We start from the raw sequence: 20,019 nt of genomic DNA on the forward strand, positions 1-20,019 counted from the left end.
CATGTGCATGAAATGGATGCTACAGTACACGAAATTTGTGCCAAATCCACTCAAAAGTCTGTTTTGGAGCCAAGGCAAGTGATAGCAAGTGAGAACAATGCATATTTTTCAAATTAGACTTTTCCCTCCAAAATTCAAATGCAAATACCAAAAATTTTGTGATCAAAATGCATGATATGTGATGCATATTTTGGATAGCTCATGTCAAAATAGGAATGTTGCAAAAAGAACCACTTCAATTGGCCTTTTGGTTCAAAAGTTATGCACTTGTGAAGTTCAAATTCCTTTGACAATGATTGATCCATAACTTTCCAACCATTCATGAGGAATTCATTTTCTTGGACTTTTTGGAAAGGTGAGAGAAAGATCTTCAACTTCCATATTGGACAAAATTTCATTTGAAGCTTTCTTGAACATGTAAACTTGAGGAGAAGACCTTTCCATTTTTGGCAGTTTCAAATTACAGGTCTCTTACTATTTTTGGAAACTTTTCATCTAACCTCAAATTCTTCATTGTTGATGTTTGGAATGTCAAATGAGACTTGTATGGACATGAATGAGGCCTCTCTAACCATCTCCCACCTTCAAATCCATGGTTGAATGCACAGTTGACTTTGGTTGACTTTCTAGGGTTTCAGATGACTTGCATCTTGACTGATGATCTTTGAACATCCAACCTCTGGCCAAACCACTTCAAAATGATCCCTAGGTCATATGAACTTGTTGAACCAACCCTAGGGCTTTGCCTCAATAGGAAATGCACTTGCTTGCTTGCACAACTGGATCTCCTGACCAGTCTTGACTGATGACTTGCACTTGGGCAGTGGACAATGCAATGCTATGCAGTGGACAATGTAATGTTAATGACCTAAACATGAAAATGTATGTACAAAATGGGAGGTGCAAATTTGAGGTGCTACAGCTGCCCCTATTCAATCAACTGGGAACCCGAACGGATGAGAGCAATGGCTGTCAGACTTTCAGGGTAAACAGGGATTGAATACCAAGAACCGTAGAAATTTGCACTCTGCGGGGATCCAACAATAACTTCAACTGGGATCTGATGTTTACCACTAGGGATTTTGATTTTTTCTTCTCTTTCAAAGTACAGTCACATCTAGACATCGAAAGACGATGAATGGGGATAGAAATCACAACTAGACGTCAACGGACGACTAGGAAAAACTCGACGTTTATCGAAACCAACGGAGAGGTAACCAGACATTAACGAACGACTGGAAGAGGTACAACCATACGTCAACGGACATAGTGGGAAAAACTCATCGTTTACCGAAACCAACGGAGAGGTAACTCTACTGGGGACGACCAGGAAAAACTCGACGTTTATCAAAACCAACGGAGAGGTGACCAGACATCAACGGATGAATGGGAAGACTCGACCAGACGTCAACGGACGAACGGGAGAAGCTCGACGTTTATCGACATCAACGGAAAAAGGTGACCAGATAGGACGTTTGAATGGTAAGACTCGACCAGACGTCAACGGACGAACGGGAGAAGCTCGACGTTTATCGACACCAACGGAGAAAGGTGACCAGACAGGACGTTTACCGACGACTCTACTGGGGATCGACCAGACATTAATGAATGACTGGGGAATAGGATACAATCAGACGTCAGCGGACGAATAGGAAAAACTCAACGTTTATCGAAACCAACGGAGAGGTAACTCTGAGGGGAAGGGTATAACTATACGTCAACGGACGAATAGGAAAAACTCAACGTTTATCGAAACCAACGGAGAGGTAACTCTTTGGGGAAAAGTGAACACAACCAATCATCAACGGACGATTGGGAAAAACTCATCGTTTATCGACACCAACAGAGAGGAGACTCTGAGGGGAATCAATAGACATTAACGAATGACTGTGGGGAACATGCAACTATACGTCAACGGACGCATAGGAAAAACTCATCGTTTATCGAAACCAACGGAGAGGTAACTCTTCTGGGGAAGAATAAGGGTACTACGAACATCGAAAGATGATGTTCACCGATGACTGGGTGAGACTCGATGTTTACTGACACCGAAAGATGGTGTTTACCGACACCAAAGAAATACGACCAGACATTAACGAATGACTGGAATGGACTTGATGTTTACCGACACCGAAAGATGGTGTTTACCGACACCAAAAAAAGAACACACGCGGGTGCTGACATGATACTAACCAGTATCACAAGATGACATCTACATATGTCAGGGCAAGGTTAAACACTTGCAGGGGATCTCACTGGGGAGAATCAGGCTTTCCTTTCACACACGGGTGAGGAAATAAACCTCTCTGGGGGGATTAATCATGAATGCTATCAGGAGAAACTGTAGCAAACGTGTCGTACAGATGTTGAACAACGATCCGCCTCTACCGGGGATACGGTCTGATTGGGTTTCAACACATGAATGCATATGTTTGAATTTTTCTATGGAGTAATGCTCCATTATGAATGGAAATGCTACGCATTTTGAGGATGCAATGATTACTATATGCCAAATGCAAAATGATGAACACTCCGCTGGGGAGCCAAACTGATCGGATACTCCAACTCTGTGGGGAGACTCTGTTGAGGAATACTCTGTGGAGAGCGCCGAATTCTCACTCATGCTGGAGAAATAACCCTGTTGCTGGGGAAAGGATAGACTCCACTAGGGACATCCTTCATAGGACCCAATCCACTCGGGGACTCCGCTCGGGGAAACAAACAAAGCGACTTTGCTGAGGACTACCCAAGGCGACTGCACTGAGGAACCACCAATACGATTCCACAGGGGAATATAAGGCGACTTCACTGGGGACGACCCAACCAATCCACAAGTAGGATAAACTCTGCTTTGGGAAATAACTGCTACTCCGCTGGGGAAACTCATTCAATCCACAGGTGGGATAACTGCTGGAGATAATCTTCACCGGACCTGATCCACTCGGGGACTCGCTGAGGAAAACTATCAACACCAATCTCTGCTCGGGAGATCTGCTAGGGAAAGCCACTTTGTTGGGGATAACACACCACTCTGCTGAGGAAGAGCAAACTCTGGTGGGGAAAGAAATATACCAGACCACGCTGGAGATAGACATCCGCTAACCTACTGGGGATGGGCGCTCACGACCACGCTGGGGATAGCAATACTTCAAACCCGACTGCTGGGGAATAACACTCCACTGACACCTCCGTTGGGGGTACAACATCCTTCCAGCTCAGTGGGGATCTCAACTGGGGAAATATTCGTTGGGGAATAAACCCACCTCCAGGCCTGCTGGGAATAGGCAATTCTTAGATCTGCCGGGGATAGAAGGCACTATCCAAAGGCGTCTCTACAGGGGAGAACAGCTCTGATAGCTTCCATACTTGCTTGGGAAATATCTGTTGTGGAATCGTCCTTACAGATGACGACCTGCAAAACAGCACAACAAAATGCCCCAGAGGATAGATGGACAAGATACGCTCAAGTGTCCTCAACATTCAAAATGATTTTCAAATGTTTTATCTTTCAGCACGTTATTGTTTAGCCTTCATGTTCTTATATGCAATGTTTATCAAAAATTCGGACGTTTTTGCAAACAAAACAGTAAAATAAAAACAAGAGAGCTATTTATCTGAATAACGACTTTTATTGATTGAAAATATGCCTGAAAAGGCGAATACATTGGGAAGCAATTCCTAAAAAGAGGTAATTGCGCACAAAAGGAAAAATCTATCCTAATGGCAATGTGAACACGGCATTCACTACTTCCCAATTCTGTTATAACTCACAGATTATCTGTTTTCCTCCCAACTCCTTGCTTTCTGAGAAGAATGACTGGACCGATCACATCTTTCGAGATGGCAGACGACGATGTCGCAACCTGAAAAATGGAATGCGAAAAAAAACAACCGGCGAAAGAAAATGACAGAAGAGTCGCCACCGTGCGTTATTCATCCCAAAGGAGGGAAAGGAAACGCTCGAAGTAAACCTGAAAAAGGAAAGGACAAGACGGGGTCTCGCAACCAAATCTTGGGTTCGGGAGTCGGTTATGCGAAAGGAAGGTATTAGCACCCCTACGCATCCGTAGTACTCTACGGGATCCACTTTTGTAGTTTTCGTCTAAAGGGTGTGAGTTTATCTTGTGTTGTTTACCAAAAAAAAGGGTTAAATGAAAATGACTCACGCGGATGTCGCATCCACTGCATACGTATCTCATCTGAATATGAGAATCAGAGTCTTCGTAGCTCGGCTGACCTATGGGTTGGGGGATGTGTGCTCGCTAAGACATCGCGTCTTATGCCTACGTATCTCATCTGGCCTGAGAATCAGAGCAAAACGTAGTTTGGCTAACTACGGGGTTATGGATTGGGTTTTGGGACAACGACGTCACTACGCAATCTACCGGATGCTCGACCTTTGGAGACATACTCGCCTGTAGTAGAAGGAGTAAACGTGTGTTATGGAGAAGAAAAATCAATGAAGGGTTTGTTTGCATTGTAGGAACGCGCATGCAAAAGGGTAATGAGGATAAGACCTCATAGCTCTTAACCCTCGACAAAGGAACCTGCATAAAGTAAACACAAAAACATTGCCTCCTATCGAGGTCTTCCAGCTAGGAAAGCAGTAAAATGCGGGAAAAACGTAAAAGTACCACGCGGATAAAGATCCGAAGTAACAGCAATTAGAGGAATGGGAAACCCTGAGATCCTTCCAAGCTAACATCATCAAAGAAAGTGGGTCAGTACAGGTAATCGGAATGAACCTTCAGGGGTTATCCCACAAATAAAGTGGGAAAACCACGCAAGTTATCCCTGCAAAAGTCATGTGCCTTCACAAAAACTCAACAAAAGGGTTAGTGAAACTAAATAGGGTAACCAAGAGTTGCCCTCAAATCAAAATGTAATCACATAAATCATGCCCTTTCAATTCACAAAAAGCTCATAAAAAGCAACCAAGGGTAGGAGGCCTAAACCTCTTGTCAAACACATGCATCAAAAAGGGTATCAAATTCACCCATAATACCCCATACATTCAGAGTATTCAACTTCAAAGCACAAAGGTAATGAGAATAAGGGCAAACCTGATTGGAGAAGAAAAATCAAATGGCAGGGTTTGCTTGAGCTGAAAGTATGTGAGTCAGAATGAACCTTTCAGAGTTGCCTGGAGGTTGCTGCAGAGTAGTTCCTAGGTTTCCTTCTCTCAAAATCTTTCTCCTCAGGGTTTGGTTCCAAGGAAACCTCAGAGTGTTTTTGCTTCTCTCCAAAATCCCCCTTTTGTTCTGTGTTCTCTCAAGTGAAGCCTTGATATTTATAGACTGAATTTCATGGTTTTGTGGGCTCAAATGAGAGCGACCCAAGTCCAAAAATTATTTATTATATTTTATTTATTTAATTATTTATTTAATTAATTAACTAATTAATTAATTAATTAAATTTTTTTCATTTTTTTATTTTATTTTTTTGTAAAAAAATTATTATTATTTTTTTTTTTTCGTTTTTTTTTTTTTTTTTTTTGGATCTAATTCTGATTGACATGATGAAATGCTAAATGAATGCATGAATGAGGAGGGAAAATTTTGGGGTGTTACAGACGAAGCGTGATGAAGTACAGATAACTCAGACTGTAGCCTTCGCTCTAATCCCTCTTTTGCCTGGATCGCCCTTTCGGGTTTTCAATCCACCGGGATACCCATTTTTTCCTGGACTCTTTTATTCTTTTTGTCCAGCAGGTCAATTTACGTGAAGTAGTTTTTGACTACATCTGAGTTAACAGGGGACGGAAAATCTTCACCATCCATAGTTGTAAGCATCAAAGCTCCACCGGAGAAGACCTTCTTCACAACATATGGACCTTCATAATTAGGAGTCCACTTGCCCCTGTTATCTATACCGGGAGGAAGGATCCTCTTCAACACTAGATCACCGATCTGATAGCTTCGAGGATGCACTTTCTGATCAAAGGCTCTCTTCATCCTTCTCTGATACAACTGCCCATGGCACACAGCTGCTAGCCGTCTCTCTTCGATAAGGCTCAACTCGTTAAACCTTGTTCGAATCCACTCGGCTTCGTCCAGCTTGACATCTAACAAAACTCTCAGAGAAGGGATCTCCACTTCAACAGGTAGGATTGCTTCCATACCATACACAAGGGAGTAAGGGGTTGCCCCGGTCGACGTACGTACTAAGGTACGGTACCCATGCAAAGCGAAAGGCAGCATCTCATGCCAATCCTTGTACGTTACGACCATCTTCTGCACAATCTTCTTGATATTCTTGTTTGCCGCCTCTACAGCACCATTCATCTTCGGTCTGTAAGGAGAAGAATTGTGATGTTCAATCTTGAAATCTTTACACAGCTCTTTCATCATCTTGTTATTGAGATTCGAACCATTATCAGTAATGATTCTCTCAGGAACCCCATAACGACAGTTGATTTCCTTCTTGATGAACCGGGCAACCACTTGTTTGGTAACGTTAGCATAGGAAGCTGCTTCCACCCACTTGGTGAAGTAGTCAATCGCAGCCAGGATGAAGCGATGTCCATTAGAAGCCGTAGGCTCAATCTTCCCAATCATATCAATGCCCCACATCGCAAACGGCCAAGGCGAATTCATGACATTCAGAGGGCTTGGTGGTACATGCACCTTATCAGCATAGATTTGACACTTATAGCACTTCCGAGCATACTTGAAACAATCGGATTCCATAGTCATCTAGTAATAACCGGCTCTCAACAGTTTCTTAGATATTGCATGACCACCAGCATGGGTACCAAACGAACCTTCGTGCACTTCTTGCATCAACATGTCTACTTCGTGTCTATCCACGCATCTGAGCAAGACCACGTCAAAGTTTCTCTTGTACAACACATCATCCTGATTCAAATAAAAGCTTCCAGCTAGCCTTCTCAGGGTTTTCTTGTCATTCTTCGACACACCTTCCGGATACTCCTGACTCTTGAGGAAGTTCTTTATATCATAGTACCACGGTTTCTCATCAACAACAGACTCGGCTGCAAACACATATGCAGGCCTCTCGAGTCGATTCACTGCAACATGTGGCACATGATTCCACCAATGAACTTTGATCATAGAAGACAAAGTAGCCAAGGCATCAGCCATTTGATTCTCATCCCGGGGGACATGATACAACTTCACCTTCTTAAAGAACGTCAGTATTCTTTTGGTGTAATCTCCATACGGAATCAAATGCGGTTGGTTCGTATTCCAATCTCCATTGACCTGGTTGATCACTAGAGCGGAATCTCCATATATGTCAAGCGTTTTAATCCTCAAATCAATGGCTTCTTCTATCCCCATGATACAAGCCTCATACTCAGCTTCATTGTTGGTGACATCAAAAGTCAATCTGGCCGAAAAAGGTATATGAGCCCCTTTTGGATTGATCAGCACTGCACCAACACCGTTACCATTCACATTCACAGCCCCATCGAACATCAATGTCCACTTGTCATCAGGATCCGGTCCTTCCTTGACAAGAGGCTCTTCACAATCTTTCATCTTCAGATACATGATGTCTTCATCAGGGAATTCAAACATCATAGGCTGATAATCATCGATTGGTTGCTCAGCGAGATAGTCTGACAAAATACTACCTTTGATGGCCTTATGCGACGTGTACTGAATATCATACTCTGCTAAGATCATCTGCCAACGGGCAACACGTCCGGTGAGAGCTGGCTTCTCAAAGATGTACTTTACTGGATCCATCTTAGAAATCAACAAGGTAGTATGGCTCAACATATACTGCCTCAGTTGGCGAGCAGCCCAGGCCAAAGCACAGCAAGTTTTCTCAAGCTGTGAATATTTGATTTCACAGTCGGTAAACTTTTTGCTAAGGTAGTATATGGCATGCTCTTTTCGACCAGACTCGTCATGCTGTCCCAATACACACCCCATCGAGTTCTCAGTCACTGACAGGTACATTATCAGCGGTCTCCCAGGAACTGGAGATATAAGGATTGGAGGTTTCTGCAAATACTCTTTTATTCTGTCAAAAGCTTTCTGACAATCATCATTCCACCTGATTGCTTGATTCTTTCTTAGCAATTTGAATATCGGTTCACACGTGGCAGTTAGGTGAGATACAAACCTTGCAATGTAGTTCAATCTCCCTAAAAACCCACGAACCTGCTTTTCTGTTTTCGGTTCAGGCATTTCTTGAATAGCTTTGACTTTTGCTGGATCAACCTCAATCCCTTTCTCACTGACAATGAAGCCTAACAGCTTCCCAGATCTCACTCCAAACGTACACTTGTTCGGGTTCAGCCTCAGTTTGAACTTTCTCAGTCTGTCAAACAACTTCTGCAAATTAACTAGGTGCTCCTCTTTTGTCTGCGACTTCGCAATCATATCATCCATGTACACTTCAATCTCTTTGTGCATCATGTCATGAAAGAGAGTCTTCATAGCCCTCTGATAGGTAGCACCGGCATTCTTCAGCCCAAATGGCATCACCTTATAGCAAAACGTGCCCCAAGGCGTAATGAATGTCGTCTTTTCCATGTCCTCTGGCGCCATCTTAATCTGATTATAGCCCGAAAAACCATCCATGAAAGAGAATACCGAGGATTGAGCCGTATTATCCACCAATACATCAATGTGAGGTAATGGGAAATCATCCTTCGGACTCGCTCTGTTCAAATCCCGGTAGTCGACACACATTCTGACTTTGCCATCCTTCTTCGGCACTGGAACGATGTTGGCCACCCACGGGGGATAAGTCGTCACTGACAAGAAACCAGCATCGAACTGCTTCTGAACCTCTTCCTTGATCTTACCAGCCATATCAGGACTCGTTCTGCGAAGCTTCTACTTAACTGAAGGACAATCTTCTCTGAGAGGTAGTCTATGCACCACAATATCAGTATCCAACCCAGGCATATCTTGATAAGACCAGGCGAATATCTCCACATACTCTCTCGGCATCTCAATCAACCTGCTCTTGACCTCTGTCTTCAAAGTAGCCCCAATCTTAATATCTCTTCTGGCGTCCTCAGTACCAAGATTCACAATCTCCAACACCTCCTGATGAGGTTGGATGACCATTTCCTCTTGCTTCAACAATCTGACCAATTCTTTAGGGAGCTCACAGTCTTCCTCACTCTCCTCTTCAGCTTGGTAGATGGGATTATTGAAATCATACTGAGCCATAACAGAACTGTTCATAGTAGATGCCGTGAGATCACTTTTGCATGTTTAATGCTTTGTTTTAGAAAAAGAGTTCAATAAAGTCACAAAAACAAAAACACTGCCATTTTTATTTGTTTTGAAAAATGAAAACAAAAATAGAAAGACAGGGATCACAAAATTGTTTGCAAAACGTCCTTTATTAATGATAATCATTGTAAAAACATGATGTGGCCCTACAATGAACCACTACGTCTTGGGCAGAACGTAGGGTTTTGTGCAGAATGAAAAAACAAAAGAAAATTACTCTGTTTGAAGAGTAACTTGGACTACAACTTCTGCTGTCCAATTGCTGATCACTTCCCCTGGTGCACACGGGCGAACCCAGTTGTCGAGATCACAATCACTGTCACCATCTTCACTACTGACCGCAAAGACGTCACCGTGATTCATCAGCCCAGCGCTGGTAAAGGTACTCGGACCTGCTTGTATACCCTGCTCCGCTTGCAAAGGTTGATAGCCAATACCGAATTTATCTTCTTTGACAGGCAAATCCACCATTTTGCCCCAGCCTTCAGCTTTGCCAGAGTCAACAACCTCCTTGGCCTGCTTGTAAGACGCAATCGAAGCACCCGGCTTTCTCTGATCAGCAAACGCCACCCTCTCGAGAGCAACAGTCTCAAATGCCTGGCATAAGGTTTCATGGATCTCGCCATCCACCTCTACATATTTGAAAGAGGATAGGTGACTTACCAGAATATCTTCTTCACCATACACGGTCACAATCTGACCGTTCCAGACATACTTGAGCTTTTGGTGGAGAGTTGATGAAACTACCCCTGCTGCATGGATCCACGGACGCCCCAACAAGCAACTATAAGCGGGCTGAATATCCATAACATAGAAGATGATGTCGAAGACCTCTGGACCTATCTTCACCGGCAAGGTAACTTCACCAAACACAGAACGTTTGGATCCGTCGAATGCACGAACAACCAGGTCACTCGGAGTGAGCACAACCCCTTCAACAGCAATCTTCTTCAAAATCTGCTTCGGCAGCACATTCAGCGACGAGCCCGTGTCGACCAACACGTGAGACAACACAGCCCCCTTGCACTCCATGGTGATATGCAAGGCCTTATTATGATTACGACCCTCAGGCGTCAAGTCTAGGTCAGTGAAACCCAAACCATGCCTGGTGCTCACGTTGGCAATCACACCCTCCAGTTGGTTGACGGAAATCTCTTGAGGTACATACGCCATATTCAGCATCTTCGAAAAGGCGTTACGATGTGCCTCAGAGCACAGCAGCAAAGAGAGAATTGAAATCTTGGACGGAGTTTGATTAAGCTGATCTACAATCTTGTAGTCACTTTTCTTAATAATCTTCATGAACTCCTCCACGTCCTTCTCAAATGAACCCTCAGGCACCTCCTTCTGAGCCGGTTCTTCGTCAACCACAGCCTATTTGCCCTTAGCCTTGGCGAGAGCCTCAGCATTGTTGTCTCTTAAAGGTTGTGGAGCAAACAGACGTCCACTTCGAGTAAAGCCTCCTGGTCCACCAACGTTGTCCACAACGGGACTCGCACTCACCACAGGAGTTCTACTGGGTATACCAACTGTCACAGGCGCTTGACTTACTGGCCTGGTCGGATTCTTAGCCCTTCTGTTATTACGGTAGGCGTTGTCATATTTCCATGGTACAGCCCGACTGTCAACAGCCCTTCTGACCGGAGCGACAATGGTAGTTGGATTACTAGCAGTTACTGGTGCAGAAATGGTAACAGGCATACCACTAGTTGTAGGCGCACTAACAACCCTTTGACCACGTCCTTCAGACGGTTTGAAGTAGATAGTGACAGTTGACACTGAACCACGATCTGTAACAGCCCGACTAAATGGCAGACAACCCTCATCCATCAGACCCTGGATACCGGCCCTTAACTGTTCACAACCATTTTCAAATTCTGCACAACCAATACAACCCTCATCACAGCCCGGGTAGACACCCCCATTCAGCAAACGGCCCTTTACCACAAACAAAGAGGTCTGAACATCGTCCATACTGACAACCAAATCTTCAGCCTCTGCCCCTTCAACATTGTTCACCCGGTGGGCACCATGCGGCGGCATAGGGTTGTTTACAACATTCGGTACAGGAGCAAAATTGATAGTTTTGGAATCAATCAGGTCCTGGACTTTATGATGAAAAGCCCTGCAGTTCTCAATGTGGTGCCCTGGCGCACCAGAGTGAAAGTCACAACGCGCATTGGCGTCATACCCAGGTGGTATTTTTGTCAATGGCGCCATGGTCCTTAATTCGACAAACCCTAGTCTGAGCAACTCGGGCAGTAACTCAGCATAGGTCATTGGCAGTGGGTCAAAACGTCTATCAGGCATCCTCTGCCTAGGCTGATAGGGACGTTGCTGTTGTTGTTATTGTTGCGGCATCTGTTGTTGAACTCTCTGTTGTTGCGGTTGTTGACGTTGTTGAGGTGCAGGAATTGTCACTGCAGCGACTTGACGGTATTGATTTCTGTTCTGCATTCGGCGATGTTGCACAGCATTAGTCTCACCCTCTCTTCGACGAGGTGCCCCAGCAAAAGGTTTTTTGAAAGATGAGGAACCCACATCTTGAATTTTACCGGCTTTGATCAAGCTCTCTGTCCTCTCACCACAGATAACCACATCCGAGAAACTACCGAATGGGCAACTCCCCATCCGGTCCATGAAAACACCCTGCAGAGTACTGATGAACATGTCAGTTAACTCCCTTTCCAACATAGGGGGTTGAACTCTAGCAGCCAACTCACGCCACCTCTGGGCGTACTCCTTGAAACTCTCTCCGGATTTCTGACATAGACTCTGCAGCTGAGTCCGGCTAGGCGCCATGTCCATATTATGTTTGTATTGCCTCAAGAAGGCCTCACCCAGATCCCTCCAGCAGCGGATAGAATCTCTCTTCAATTCCATGTACCAATCCAAGGAAGCCCCAGATAGACTATCTTGGAAAAAGTACATCCACATCTTCTCATCATCGGTGTAAGCAGAGATTTTCCGATAGTAGGCTTGCACGTGGGTACGAGGGCAAGAAGTACCATTATACTTGTCAAAAGAGGGTGCCTTGAATTTGTATGGGATCCTCAACCCCTCCACTAGACCCATATTGGTCACATCAAAACCAAAGGAATTTTGACATTCCATGGCTCTTATCTTCTCAGCAAGGGCATCCACTTTACGATCCCTATCCTCAACTCTTCCAACCACTTCATCATCTTCACTCAGCAGCGTGAACATGTCCTCTTGTCTATCAACAATAGGAGCTAGATGACGAACAGGAGCTCGGGTAGCTCTGGCATTGACAGTCTATGTAGCAAGAGGTTGTCCGTTAATTCTGATCCCCCTTAACTCTTCACCTACAACATAGTCATTGGCGGGAGCAGCAACATTAACATTATCCTGAACAGGCACACCCACCGGCGACGCTCGGTTGGACTGCGGAATACCGGTCTCTTGTCTCTGAACCAGGGCTCGAAGTTCTTTCTGACCTTGCGCAACCCCTTGCATCATTGTCATAAACTGGGCCATGTTCACCCTCATCTCAGCCAACTCCGTCTGAACTTGATCCATACTTCTCTGTTGATTGAGTCTGGTGGAATACCGGTGCGGTCTTTGATCAGCTATCCTGCCTGACACAGGAACCATAGTGAGAAGTCACGAGCAAGAACACCTGTTATGCAATATGATATGAGTATGATGCTAATGCATATGATGCACATGATATGATCATTTCTCAGGCATCCAAAGAGCCTGATTCATCCTCAAAAGATGGAAACCTGCAACAAGAACAACATAGGAAGCACAGAAACAACACAAGAGCAATGAGTATAGAGTGAAACCAACAACCTCATCTATAAATGAGCAACAAAGGATCATATAACAATGTCAACAAAGATCCAAGTAAACAACGTACAACAATGAATCCCACCCAACAAGCCTGGGGGTGATTCCCAACATAAACATCAGGAATACAAGCTAAGACAAACGACTTCCAGGAATGAGCGTCTTCAAGTAGTGACACTGGTCTATCAATAGGTCACACTCTGAACATTCTGACAAGGGAGTAATCTTCTCCTTCAACTGTCTTCTAAGCTCCACAACTTCTCCTCCAAGTTGGTTCTCTGATGCAAGTCTCTGGTCGACTTCCTTCTTCAACTGGACATCTTTGTCTCTGAGTTGCTTCTCCAGGTCTCTGATCTTCTTCAGATAACTGGCCTCAGCTCTCTGCAATCTCAAACACTCTCTGTGCTCTGCATTCAGCAAGTTCTCCATCTCTTCATAAGATCTCTTCTTGCTCCTTACTCCACCAACATCTACACTCTGGATGTCTCTGAGTCAAAGAGTCAGGTTCAACCTATCAGCTTTGGCTTGGTACAACTCCATCTGGGCATCTTGCTCTTTCTCCTTCAATCGGCGATTCTCCATCAGGGCTTTCTTGTACTGCTCGGCAGGTACACTATCAGCAAGGATCAAAGGTGGTTGCACTTGCAATGGATTTATCCTATCATAGGGCAACAACAAAGTTTCCACTCTCTTCTTCACCCAATCAGTGTAATCAGGCATATCAATGGCAAACTTCTTCCCTAAGACAGCTCCATCTTGGACACCAATAGACCTCCAAGCTCTTCCAATCTGCTCCAAACTAGCAGGGTCACTCCGCTTCTCAAAATACACACTCTCAACTATCTCAGCATCGAGTGGTCTTCCATTCATCACGAACCCCAACTGGCAAAGAGAAAGAACCGGGTTGTAATTGATGCAACCCCTAGTCCCTACAAGTGGTACGTTCCGGAATCCTCCACAACTCATAATAATATCACGCACATCCATCCGGTAAGACTGCCATCTGATATCATATGAAGTAAGAGACATAACCCTCTGAGTCCACCTATGAGTATTCTGAGCATCCACAAAAGGTCCATTGACTGGCAGGAGAGACATGAACCATCTGAGCAACAGTGGAAGACAACATCTGATAGCTCCACCCTTACCATGCCTACTGTGGATAGCATAGTAAGTGTCAGCTAACAGAGTAGGAACTGGGTTTCCTCCAAGAAAGATGATGACTGCAGCATAATCCACAAAGTTGGGCATACTCGGGAACAAGACAATCCCATAGATCATAACAGCTAACTGAGCATGAAAAGCTTCCCAATTCCCCTTCTCTACTTCTCCTCTAGCTACCCTCAACAGAAACTTCAAAGGCAACCCTACAACATCCCCACTGGACTTCCAACTACCACTGACTTCTTTGATACCCAAATGGAGAGCTCTGGCAACAACTCTGAAATCAACCTCCTTGGGCACGTCCAAGAAAGGAACCTGATGCTGGATAGGAACATTCATCAGAATGGAGTACTCCTCAAGAGTAGGCGCCAACTGATAATCCTGAAAGGTGAAGCAACGAAGCTCTAGGTCGTAGAACTGAAGAAGAGTCTGCAATGGCACTGGATCGACTACCATCTTCAACAGCGTCAGAATATCCCCATACTGATCAACAAACCCCTTCTGATTACCACTGGTCACAAGGTTGCTCAACTCTATCAGATACGTCAAAGGCTCACGGTGAAAGCTGTAGGAATAAGTCTTCCGCTTCAACTCTGGGACTGTTGCCATCTCTATCAGTGAACAGACTCTGGAATGTACCTGAAAAATCATATGCATGCAGGGATTAGCTTTTTTCTTTTCTTTTTTTTTAATTCTTTTTTTATTGCATTTCTTTTGAAAATAAACATGCTATGATGCAAATGATGCAGACACAAGGGTTAGGCTGTGAAACACAAGCCAACTGGAATCGGGTGATGTTAGCTCTTAACCCTAACATTGAGAGTTAGGGTGAAGCAGATGAAATGGGAAGTGAGGGGTGTGCCTCACAGCTCTTATCCCTGGCCTGGGAGAGCTTTAGACAAATGAAATTGTGGGAGTTCAGAAAGTTGGAACTCTTCTCCACATATGACTGACTCAACAAAGATCTTGGGTTAATATCCACAATGCATCAACACAAGGTGTGTGAAGCAAAGGGATGACTCAACTGAATAGCAGGAGATGGATTGCACATCTCTTTTATCTGCTAATTTCCTCTTAGAGGTCTTTTCCTGCTTGGCACAAAAATAAACAAACACAAGCATTGCCTCTTAAGGAGGGCTTCAGACAGGTGCCTGCCCAAGTAACAGGACAGGTCTTCCAGACTACATGAAGTCAGTGAGTTATACCTCAATTGGTTAAGCAACCAAGCAACAGCAAAAGCAAGTTCAAAGAACTTAAGCAACTAATGTACCTGAAAACAATCTAACACAATCAATACACAACTCAAACAAAAGTCAAACAGAAAAGTCAACAGTCAATAGTGCACAAGCCAACAAGCAAGCAAGCAATGCACCAAGGCAAAGCACAAGCTCAACTCAAAGGAGCTAATCCACCTACAAAACAACTCAATATTAATCAACATCAATCAAATATCAATCCAAATGAATGAACCAATTCCTCAAGGCCATATGCTTCTTGTCCTGAAAACAAAGCTCAAACATAAGCACCAACCACTAGGACAAGGCCTAGGGTCAAAGAGGGAGAAATAATTCAAAACAGAACATGAAAATTGGCAAAAATCAAGTTCAATCAATTAAGAACAATATCCAATTGGTCTCATATCAATAGCATCAACCAAGTTCATTTCACAAAGCACATAAGGCAAAGCATGCAAATTGAAAGCTCATAGAAGCAAACAGAATGAACCAATCCACATTAACTCAAAAATGATTCAATAAATCTCAAGAAAAATCATGGCTAAACAGCACACATCACATGATCATCACACCAAAATTCAAGGCATTTGGACAAGTCTAAGCATATCAATCAAAATCCATAAGGCAAGGCAAGGCAAAACAAGCTCAATTAGGGCACAAAATGATGCATCAACTTCATACAAGCCTAAAACAGAATTCACAAATGATAAATGTCTCAAACCAATGCCATAACAAACTTCAAAGTGTCTAAAACACATGTGCAAAATTCCAAGTTCATAAGATAAAAATCAAGCATTTCACAAATCATTGAAGTTCATGACTATCAAAAAGTCCACAAATGGTCAACCAGAAAGGAAAATCTCAAACAAATCTAAATTGAATCCAACAATTCCATAAAAATTCATGATCAATCCTAACTTCCAGAAGAAGCATCATACAAAAAATCTCATCAATTGGCATTTGTTTGGCATGGAAAATAAAATCAACAATTTAAGCAAGCAATGGTGTGACACAAATTGTCACACCTACATTAAACAAATCATATCTCAATAACCATGAATGAGAAAAATGCAAACTCTATACCAAAATGACCATTAAGATGTCTATTTTAAGCATGCAAAATTTCACAATCATAGGATCAAAAATCATCATTTCATGAAGCAAATGGCAAAGTAGGTGCAAGATAGCATACATGTGAACAATCCCTAAGCCAAAATAAATTCCAACCGTGCACAATTTCTGGAAAAAGTCTCATAAAATAGTAGTCATGATAAGGAACAAAGTGCAAAAAACCTCACATCATTTGGATCATCTATCATTTATTTATGAATTTTTGAATGAATGGAAAAAATAGAAAACATGTGAACAAGGCATATATGAACATGGATAAGAAAAGGAAAAAATGCAAAAGCCTAAACATGGAAAAGCCTGAGTGGGGAATCGAAGTGTGTATACATTCAAACCAAGGCGCGCTACCAATGAAACTCACCGTTTCATTAAAGCCTACGTGGACCTGGCAAGCGCTCGTGACCAATTATTTAGCCACGCAGGACACACATGGTCCAATACATGGCGATTAACACCAAAACACATGCAGCACGCGGGGAAATGGATCAAACAGAGTCTGGGAATGAAAACCTAACGCGTTCATCATGTTCTTCACAAATTTTCCAGGTTATGAACAAATATTCCAGAAATGCAAAATGAATATATCATTACGCTCGTCTTTCAACACACAACATCATGCTATGATCAATTTAACCTAACTCAAACCACATCAAAAGATTCGCACGCAAGAACATTCATCCATCAAACTTAGATCCAACCTAACTTGCTCATTTCTTAATGAAAATCCACGATACAAAGCTCAGTGTACTCTACATTCAAAGATCTACCAAAAGCATATCATAATTTCAAGAATTGTGACATTCGATTTTTGACCTGAATTGAAGTGCAGAACCGGATTTGATGGATTTAGGCTTTGTGAGGTAGAAACAGATACTCTTCAAGGCTTAGGTAGATGAATGGATGAAGAATCGGAGATTGATCTTGCACAATCTAGCTGGAATCTTCATCTTCCATTGTTAATGCACAACTTCCACAGTCCTAAATCAGCTAGAAAATCCTTGCAGCTTTGCTTCAATCTGGTTCAATTATGCTTGAGGATGAAGGATTAATCAAGAAACATGCAAGGTTTATGAAGAAATTTGCAGAAAAATTTGAGAGCACATTGTGAAGAAAAATGCAAAATGGATCTAGATCTGAGATTTGGATGTGTTCACCAAGTTTTCTGTTATGATTATCTTTATATATGAGCTGCTAATGATTCTCTTAATCACAATTAGCCAAATGCAAGTGTATTAAGTGAAATGAAGGTGTTGATGCAAATTGTGCAATTCACCTCATGTGCATGAAATGGATGCTACAGTACACGAAATTTGTGCCAAATCCACTCAAAAGTCTGTTTTGGAGCCAAGGCAAGTGATAGCAAGTGAGAACAATGCATATTTTTCAAATTATACTTTTCCCTCCAAAATTCAAATGCAAATGCCAAAAATTTTGTGATCAAAATGCATGATATGTGATGCATATTTTGGATATCTCATGTCAAAATAGGAATGTTGCAAAAAGAACCACTTCAATTGGCCTTTTGGTTCAAGAGTTATGCACTTGTGAAGTTCAAATTCCTTTGACAATGATTGATCCATAACTTTCCAACCATTCATGAGAAATTCATGTTCTTGGACTTTTTGGAAAGGTGAGATCAAGATATTCAACTTTCATGTTGGACAAAATTTCATTTGAAGCTTGCTTGAACATGTAAACTTAAGGAGAAGACCTTTCCATTTTTGGCAGTTTCAAATTACAGGTCACTTACTATTTTTGGAAACTTTTCATCTGACCTCAAATTCTTCATTGTTGATGTTTGGAATGTCAAATGAGACTTGTATGGACATGAATGAGGCCTCTCTAACCATCTCCCACCTTCAAATCCATAGTTGAATGCACAGTTGACTTTGGTTGACTTTCTAGGGTTTCAGATGACTTGCATCTTGACTGATGATGTTTGAACATCCAACCTCTGGCCAAACCACTTCAAAATGATCCCTAGGTCATATGAACTTGTTGAACCAACCCTAGGGCTTTGCCTCAATAGGAAATGCACTTGCTTGCTTGCACAACTGGATCTCCTGACCAGTCTTGACTGATGACTTGCACTTGGGCAATGGACAATGCAATGCTATGCAGTGGACAATGTAATGTTAATGACCTAAACATGAAAATGTATGTACAAAATGGGAGGTGCAAATTTGAGGTGCTACACTTTGGAATAAGCAATCACATAAACATAACCTCAAGCAATCATCAATCAAATGAACTTGGAAAAAACTTCTTAATGCATCTTGGATCTCTCTCTCTTGGAAGCTCATGGTAATGCTTCTTCATTTAAGCTCAAATGGGAACTCCTAGCACAAGAACACACACATCAAAGAGTTTGATGAAATAAACCAAGAATGGACAAAAGTGAGTTTAGAGGCTTGGCACATCTTCATCATTAAGGTCATCTCACTCCAATTTTGCATAGGGAATGTCCTAGAAACTAAGTCCACTTCTCCATTTTTTGCATAGGGAAAGTCCTAGAAACTAAGTCCACTTCTCCATTTTTGCATAGGGAAAGTCCTAAGATCTAAGTCCACTTCTTTGCATTTGGTCCACAACAATCAAAATAATACACAAGCACAATAGTATATACACAATTATGTGCTCAAGTGAGCAAAAAGCAAATGGCATTAACATAAACATGTGTTCAAATGAGCAAAGAGAAAAGAAAATGGATAATATGTGCAAGAATAGTAAATTGCATAAAAGTAAAGAGCAAAAAGTAAATGTTAATGGTAAATAGTTAGTGTTAATAGTTAGTGTTAATAGTTAGTGTGCCATAAGGCAAATTTAGCGCTATGTTAAGCAATCGTAATTGGACTTATGTAGAAATTACAACTATCTGAGGCCGGTCAATAATAATGTAGGCAACAACACAAGTTAGAAGTCTTGATTAGTGAACCAAGTTCCAACAACTTGCCATGCCAAAAAGAAGAAGAGAATTGATCTTGTATTGGTTTAAGCCTTTTGCATAATTTAGAAAACAACCTATCCTTAATGCAAAGTCATTCACTTGATCAATGGATCAAGATGAATTAGATTTGAATCAAGGAAGATTAAGTCTCCCTAATCAATGCTAACTTAACAACCTTGAACTCATTAATCAAAAAGAAAGAAGAAGAAGGAGAAGAAGGAAATGAAGAATGGATAAGGAAATGGAAAGATCAAAATGCATAAGGTGAAATAAGATGTACCAATCCATATGTATTGACCAAATGACATTGAAAGTCAAAGTCAAACAAAGAGAAATCAGAAGTGAGATGAATATTGGAGATCAAACAATAAGCATAATATTTTTGGTATTTTCAATATTAAAATAAACTTGAATTAAAAATAAAAGGAAGGTCAAACTTCAAAATCACTTCAAATCAACCTTGAAGGGTACAAGTGATTTATCCCAAGTTCAATAAGGTCAAACTAAGTTT

Source organism: Lathyrus oleraceus, chromosome 3 (genome assembly GCF_024323335.1).
Source record: "Lathyrus oleraceus cultivar Zhongwan6 chromosome 3, CAAS_Psat_ZW6_1.0, whole genome shotgun sequence".
Lineage (NCBI taxonomy): Eukaryota > Viridiplantae > Streptophyta > Magnoliopsida > Fabales > Fabaceae > Lathyrus > Lathyrus oleraceus.